An 8,446-nucleotide genomic window follows, 5' to 3' on the forward strand; every position below is an offset into this window, starting at 1 on the left:
AAGCAATTTTCAGCCTTCCAAAATGAGACTCGCTTACATAAAAACCTCTTTGCAGAAGCTGCACCCATTACGAGCAGCGGGGGGCACAGCTTGATGAGCTGGGCCAGGAGCCCCCCATGCTGGGGCACCTCCGAGAGAAGAAACAAATTACCTGTTCTCTGGATCTTCATTATCCTTTACTCAAGAAAGCCACTTGTACCTCCCTCATCTCCGCATCCACAGGAAGCACCTGTCAAGTTTGTGTTTCTTAATTTGGGTTTATTTTCTCGGTTATGAATTTTTATTTCCTAACATTTTTGGAGATTTCTATTTTTATTATTAGCAGCAAGTCTTTGACACTGTGCATCTCTCCAGACAATTTTCCTTTAAGCTTCCTGTAAAGGACAGAAATCTTCCTATTGCCTCTCCTGCCTCCCAAGACTCACACTCTCTTGCCTTGTTAATTCCATCCTTTCAGATCCCTGGGAATATTTTCCTTCTTGTCCTTCACCTTGGGAGTTCTGCAGTCAGCAGTTTGTTCAGCCCAGCGGGCACGGCGTGTTAAGGACATAGCAGACAAAAGCAGCGCTGCCTCTGTCCGTGCAGCTCCAGCTGCAGGATCCCTTAGGAAAGTCCTAGCTGCATAGTGAGTGTGGCTGGGCGGGTCGGTGAAAACCCAAATGTTGAAATCGGCTGGAATTTGGCATTCGGTAGAAATGATGCAGTCTTCTCTCTCTGCTCAGCAAGCTGATTTAGGCATTTCTGATAATGCGTTAAAATTTTCTAGAGAAAAATAGGAAGGCAAATTAGCAGAGAAGAAAAAACTGGGCTCAGGAGTTTCTTAATGACGCTTGAAGAAAACTGGATAGCTTGGTCGTGTTTAAAGGAAAGATGTGTAAGGAGGTTCCCTCTGTTGATTTAAGGAGCATGCCTGTACACTCCACGAACTGGAGCTGGGGTCCTGTACCTGCAGCCTTGTGAGGGTCCCAGGCAGGGCCCAGCACCTCTGCGTCCTTCTGGCTGTTTTTCATCGAGAACTGAGGTCCTGGCTAACACTGAGCACTCGTGGAACACGGTAATCATAATAGCTTGGTATTGGCTTCACCAAAGGAGTAAAGCATAAACCAGGGAGAAGAGAAGCATGTTTTATTCTGGTTGCTAAACATGTTACTGCTTTGGTGGTGCTTCTTTGTTCAGACAAACCTATTTAACACAAATTCCTAAGGAACAAAAGCCTGAATAATGTGGGATCAAAATTCAGTCCCCCAAACCACCTGGCTTTGCTTACATAGGCAAAAACTTGTCTGCATCGTGTAAGATGCTAATTTAAGCCGATGATAATTGAAGTGTTACCCTCTCATTGCCATTTGCCAGAATGCAGCCAGCCTTGGTCTTGGTAAACAAGACCTCCCATTACCAGCCTGGAATTTGGCTGTTCCTCTGCTCTGACTTTTCACTCAAATTTAGGAGGAGTAGTACCAACACGGGGTGAAACGTGCAACAAAATTGTATTAGCTTTAGCATGCACTTTCATGCTATGTATTATGTCTGCTTCTCTGGAGCCATGATCTCAGCTTGGATCATTAAATAAGGAGTTGGGTTAATATCAACCAACAAATCACAATAAGCCTTGATGTTTCTAAGATGGGAAATGTGCAGGAAACCACATTTATCAAACCCTATTTTTACATTCTACAAGATCAAGAGAGAGCATAACCCCTATTTTTTTTCCTTTTATAATTAATTCCAAATGTCAATTTGATCTACTAATATAATTCTAATTGCTAAATTTCTAAAATAAGGTTGCCTTTTTGTTTCTAAATATCAACCATAGAGAATAATGAGAAAACACATGCCTTGATGCGATTATATGTGATCTGTGCTACCAGTCAGCCAGTCCTGCAGCTTGGAGCACACTCTCTCAGTCTCTCAAGTGAAGCTCTGGCACAGTGAGCTCTGAGGAAAGGAAAGCTCTAAGGGGAAAACTGTAACACAAAAGTTTGTCTTTCACTTCTGAGGTGGAAAATAGAAATTTGTTGCTTCCAATCATTTGGGATTGTGGTACAGCTGACAGTGATTCACCATTCTCCGAACAGCTACACTTCAATGTTGATGCTTATCCAGTAAACTAATATTTACTTATTTAATTTTATTTCAGACAGAAGCAAAGGGATGGGAACTGCAAATAATGTGATGCTAATAATTGCAGTGATTGGTACCATTTAAGTGAATTTTTCATAGTACCTGAGCGCTCGGATTATTTTTTACTCCTAGATCACTGTGGTTTGTTCTGCCTTAGTTGTTAATCAGTTTGATGTCCATCCACACACTGTGGTGGTGTTGAATACCTGAGCTACTTTGTTGGGTTGGTGTTTTTGAGTGGCACATGGTTTTTACCCCATATGACAGCTAGATGAGTCAGACTGTTAGTAGAGGAAGCTGTCACAGAGGAATTACATATGCCATGAATGCCACGAATGTGCAATCCAGACTTCATTTAACTTTTATAAGTACAAGCTGCATAGGTGTAATTCGTCTTTTCAGCTCTTCCTGTATTAAACTGTTTGGCAGAGGAGGGCTTGACTTCTTACTCTGGATTCGGTTTTCCACAGAAGCTTTGTGTGCTTAGCAGTTACACCAACAATTATCAGAAGTAAGTAAGGATTTACAGAGCAAGCTGACCCAGATGCCATGTGAAGATCTCCAGGCTGAAACTGAAATCAGATGAAGAAAACTCGCACCGTCATGAGCCAAGGTCAGTCTAACTTTGTAACTCACCTACTACAGCAGCTAAAGATCCCTGTTTATAGCTTCATATTACTTCAGTACCATTTATTCCAGGGGCTCCCTGAAATTTTATAAGCACAGCCAAGGAGGCACCGATCCCCCATGTGGTATTTGATATGGAGTTGTTCTTCATTAAGCCAGGTGAACAGAGGCCTCCTGATGCCGGACTGATCCCTGGGCCTACAGCTACCTTCCTCAGGCCGTGAGGCTGGGCAGGAGCAGGGTCGCAGCTGGATGGGAAGCAAACAAGAGATGTAGTAGCAGCACAGCAGAGCGGCCCTGGGGCCCTGTAACACGGCATTGCCACTGTGGTAACAGGCCACGGGCTTTGTGCTCAGTTTGCAAGGCCTCGGGGCTGAGGCCTCTCTGAGCTCCTCCCGACCTGCCTGCGGCCTTGTTTTAATTTGGGTTAGCTGCAACACCAACTGGTCTTCTCACCAGCTGGCCGTGTTTTCCTTGGCTTGTCATAGCGGTACTACCACGTGTAGCTCTGCACTGTAGCGTTGCGACAGGGTGTGGAGAAATATGGGGCTGGTCGGATGGCTGAGGCCTCGGGAGCATGAGGGTAGAGGAGAACCCGCAGGGAAGAGGTGGGGAGCGGGCTCAGCACTGGAGACCCCGTGGTCTGTATGGCTGTATTATAACTATGACCTGAAATACAGAAATCACTGATTTTTTTTCTTGTGCCTAGACAAAATTCTTTCTGCAATAATCAGGTCTGGACTGATAGTGGCTCTTGGAACAGACTTCAAAGATTTCAATTCTACTTGAAGTAAATTCTTGGCTTTATATATCATATCAGGTGTGTTTCCTCTTTGGCCATAAAAAAATTTGGGGTTGTAACAGTAAAAAATACACTTCAGAACTACAAAGAAAAAAAAGGGAAAGAAAAGAAAAAGAAAAGAAATAAAAAACAAGTAACAGGATCAAACACAGCAGAAAAATTCCATTCTCTTGCGGCCAGGGGAAAGATTCTGACAAAGCAGGGACAGAGACTCCTGCCTGTCCATGACAAATGTCATCTCTTTTATTACTGTTCTTGACCCTGATGCACACCATGCTGTGGAAAGGCTCCTCGCGGGTTTTTCCTGCATAAGAAGAGTGACATTTGATCTGAAGTCAGTCTGGAACTGAGACTGGGGATGTGCACAAGCCTGCTGGTAAATCTTCTGCGATGTTTAAATGGTGCCAAAGTCCCCGTTTGGAGACTTCAGCTGAGTTCAGCCACATCATGCCCATTAAAGAAAAAGAACACCTGAGTCCTGCCTCTGACCATGCAGCGTCTAACAAAAGCTCCTTTTCTTTGTTTTGAATCCAAACATCTCTGCTGAAGTCAAATCCTACTCTGCGACTGCCTCCAGGTTTAACCAGGATAAAAAATGACCACCCTGACAGTCAGCATGAACAGATTGCAAAAATAGAAACAGAGAATTTCATTCGGATGCTCATCATTATTTAATCCAGCAACCAGTGGACATTAAAATTTCATTTTACCAGCAAGTATTTTTCTTTGGATTGAGTCCCGAATAATTTCATTCTCTGGTTATTTCGTTGTTTCAGTGACAACATACCCACACAGTAATTATTCTCAAGGGGGGTCAGCGTGCGTGTGGGAAACAGCATTCATCAGTGGGTACCATTCTTAACCATCCATTTTTCTCTTGGTTTCCTGATTCGCTGTTATGAAGCATTTCCAGGGAGCTGATACTCATGTTTTAAACCATTATGTTTCCTACCATTTATAAGCATCTCTGAGCCAGAAATCATTTAGCGGCTGTTGCTGCTGCATCCTTCAGGGACAAAATGTTCTAAAGAGCTAATGTTGCTCTTTCATTAAGGAACCTATTCAGAACCACAGAGAGTGATTTTGACAGTGCAATTGGTAGTTGCTGTAGGGTAGAAGCTTGACAGGAGTCCTATTTTAAGTGAAATGAATGTATACTGTTTATTTAAAGAAACAGAGTCAGCCCCAGATTTTGGTGTGCATACATAAGTACATACCTGGGTGCCTCCTGCCTCTCTAGATGGCACAGAATTGTTCTGCTCAATACACGAACAAAATCCATTAGTATGTCTTAGTGTGGTTAGCTGTGGGTGGAGCAGGAGGAGTTTCAGTTCTTCTGGTGGCAAAGCTGGTTTTTAAAAGTTCCTGTCTGTAGCTGCTTGGCATCGTGTTTTCCCCTTGCTGAAAGGTAAATGTATATACACAAGGATATTCCAGGGGTCATTGTGACACAGCCCAGGAAGTTCAGGTGGCCAACTCAAGCTCACATGCTGCTGCAGGGAGGTGGAAGCATGAAGCAGGGTGGGAACGGGTGGCACATCTCCCTTGGCTTCACCAAGAAGGAGGGGAAAGGAGGATGGCCGCATGGTCAGGCCCTGGCCTGGGCAGCAGGGGGAAGCTGGAGCCTGCCCCTGGCCCTGTGCCACCACTGCTGCTACTCCAGCGTGGGAGCAGTGCCGCCGAAAGCCCCTGCAGAAGGGTGCAGTTACGGCTCATTAATGCAAGATGGCAGAAAAACAAAGCGTTGTTATCAGCGCTTCTCATCTCTGTAAGTGCCACTGCACAGGTAATTGCAGACTTTCAAAATTAGATCTCCTGGCAGTGCTGCTGAACACATATGCTTGTGTCTTAGCAAAATGTTCTTTGCAAGGCCTTTGGAGATGAAAGACAGGCTGGGCTTGATTGGAAACCAATTACCTGCTGCTGTGGGGACCTTTGAAAACTAACAGGATTTTTATTTCCATTATCCTTTGATCCCCAAAATGAGCAATATAAAGATAAAGAAAAACAGAACAAAAGAACAGATGTATCAAGTAATGAGTACAAAGAGAAAGGGGGAATCTGCCGGTAGGTTACGTGGATAAATAAATAAAAAATCAAATTGCTGTATTAGAACCCCCCGACAAGCTATAAGCATAAGCAATGTATCTTTCAGCTACGTTTGTAGCTCACACCATCACTCAAACACAGAGCTGCAGTATGGATTTACTGTAGATGGCCGCAGGGAGGATTTTTTTTTTTTGTCTCACGTGCAGCAGGAATTGCAGCATTACTTGTGCAGTTGATGCTACTTCAGGTGCCATCCCTGCAGCAGCGTGTTGCTGCACCTTTGATGTCCTTATTGCCTAATTTCTATAGCCTTTCTCCTGGTTCGGCTTCATGTTCCAGGAAGGATCCAATGCTGTTGAGTGTGCTTTGCAGCCCCAGCTCTGACTTGTTACTTCCTTGCTGCCAGCAGACTGTGGCCAAGGGAAGCAGCTGCAGAGCCATTCAGTCCTGTAGCATTTCACCCACTTCTATGGCCCCGTTACTTTAATTTTAGTTTCGCTGTCTGGGGTCAGTCCAAAGAAATTAACACCGAGCATCTGAAATCCGATAGGGATTTAAAGCACAGGGTGAGTGGCTGCCACCTGGTGAGAGGAGGAGGAGGAGGGAGGGGAGGATGAATGAGCTGGACCTTTTCCTCTTTCATCCGGCACACATTAGTGGATCAATGACTGAAATGGATGAGGGTGCTGCTGGAGTGTCACGGCACCGTAATGATGTAGATGCTATTAATGGCTAGAAGCCCCAGCCCGGAAATTATAGTGGAAGAAATGGAAAAATATATATATTTCTGAGGGCTCTGAATTGGTGATTTGAGGATCGTAATTTAGAGCTGGCTCTCATATCTCAGAAAATGTCTACTGCGCACATTTTCAGAAGTTCGTCTGTTAGTTAAGAAAGGAATAAAGTCAATAAAGTGTGGGTGGCCATGATTCCCCTTCCATGCCCTCTCTGAGGAACGGCACAACGGTCAGTGAAGGTGGCTCTCCTTTAAGTCAAGATCTATTTCTTGCTGTTTGCAGTGAGGAAATGTACCTTCAGCCCTCTGGCTCTCTGGATTGAGAGCAGACGTGCAAAATATTGTAGTTTATATGGCCTGTGAACTCAGTGTATTTCAAGATCAAATTCCCATGACACTGAAATCACTGGCAAACCCATGGTTACCTCCAGGCAGCCTGGATCTAGACACAGTGAAAAAGCAGAACTGACCAAAGCAACCCCAAAGTCTCACAGCAAAAGCACCTTTTCTTGCAAATTTGTTTAAAAGGACAAATTTGCTGACCTCAGCTCCATCTGTCACCTCAGAGAGGCCATACCCTTCCTCCAGCAGCCTGATGGATCTCAGGATCCAGCGGGTCTTTTCCACATCGACTTTCTTTGCCCTTCCTACAGTAATGAGGGAGGTCAGAGGGGAGAGCACGGAGCAGGAGTTTAGCTCCTTCCTCACTGAAAATGATGCAAAGGAGCATGCCGTGCTTCTGATCCATTAAAAGCAAATATACAGGAAGAAGAAAGAAAGAAATCTATATGGGGAGTGCCAGCCAGCTTTCTGCTGCCTGCTCGGAGGCTTTTCAATGTGTTTCTGTGGCAGAGGCTGCCCCTTCTGCAAACAGGCAAGGGGAAAGCACCCAGTATGTATGAAACAACTGACCACACCACCCAAAGATGACAAGGGGCCCTGAAAAGCCATCCGCACCTACATTTGACAACAGTTGTGGCTGCTGAGGTGAGGGGCACCCGGCCTTTCATGCTCATGTGAGGCTGCTGGGGCATCTGCTGGTCTCCACTTATAGCCCTGTCTGCCTGCACCATTAATTCTTCATGGCTCCCTTAGTGGAAACTTCAGCACATGGCAAAAAGGAAGGGTTTTCTTGAATTTCAGATTCGCAGCATTTTTTTTTTGTGCTTTGTAAATAGCAGAGGCTGGCTGATAAGGCAGCTCCGGGTGGGCCAAGAGGGCAGAGCCTGAAGTAAACAGCAGCGGCTGATCAGGCATAAATATTTTAGAAAAATGGGTCAGTGCAAAAGCCTTAGCTGCAGCTACTCATCCTGAGGGTCAGGTTGCAAAAGCCTCCTCCTCGCTCCCAGTGTCTGCCTCCCTGACTCGCAGATGCGGTCAGATCCAAGCAAGGAATAAATTTCAGGGGCGAGGGAAGTTGGAGAGCGATTATTTACTCTGCACTGAACCAAACTGAGAACAGTTCTGGTACCTCTGCCTCCTCACCGGCTAATTAAACTCACAAGGCCAGTTCATCGTCAGTCAAAGGCTGCGAAACCTGTTCATTGCCGGGCAGTTTTGTAGCTTTTCAGTCAGGGCCAACATATAGCACCTCTATTACCCTGCCGAAGTGGTTCCTGTGAGCCATGTCCTGCGAGGCTGCGTGGACCAATGGTGCTTTGTAGCGGTAACTGGCACAACAGCAGCGTGCCCCTTCTCTAACAGACTGGTTCATAGTGGATGCTTCACTGCAACTGGCATTTATCTCAAAATATGCGTTGTAGGAGAATCGCTCATACCCTACCCTCCTGATCCAAAGCACGGATTCAGTACTCCTGGGATCTCAGCTGTGCCAGTTCAGGAGGTTCCTCCCCACGGCCCCAGCTCCTCCATCCCCCGAGCAAGCCCAGCTCCTGCCCGGAGTCCATCTTGTGTGGTCTGTGGCACCGCGGCACAGCCGCGTTGCACTGCGGGGCTGACAGCTTGGGGATCCAGCTCTGCTGAGATAAGAGCATCTTCTGGCACGGGCACAGGCTGCCCAGAGCAGCTGTGGATGCCCCAACCCTGGAGGTGATCAAGGCCAGGTTGGACAAGGCCCTGGGCAACCTGGTCTGGTGGGTGGTGTCCCTGCC

This window comes from Anser anser, assembly GCF_964211835.1.
Source record: "Anser anser genome assembly, chromosome: 7".
In the NCBI taxonomy this organism is placed as follows: domain Eukaryota; kingdom Metazoa; phylum Chordata; class Aves; order Anseriformes; family Anatidae; genus Anser; species Anser anser.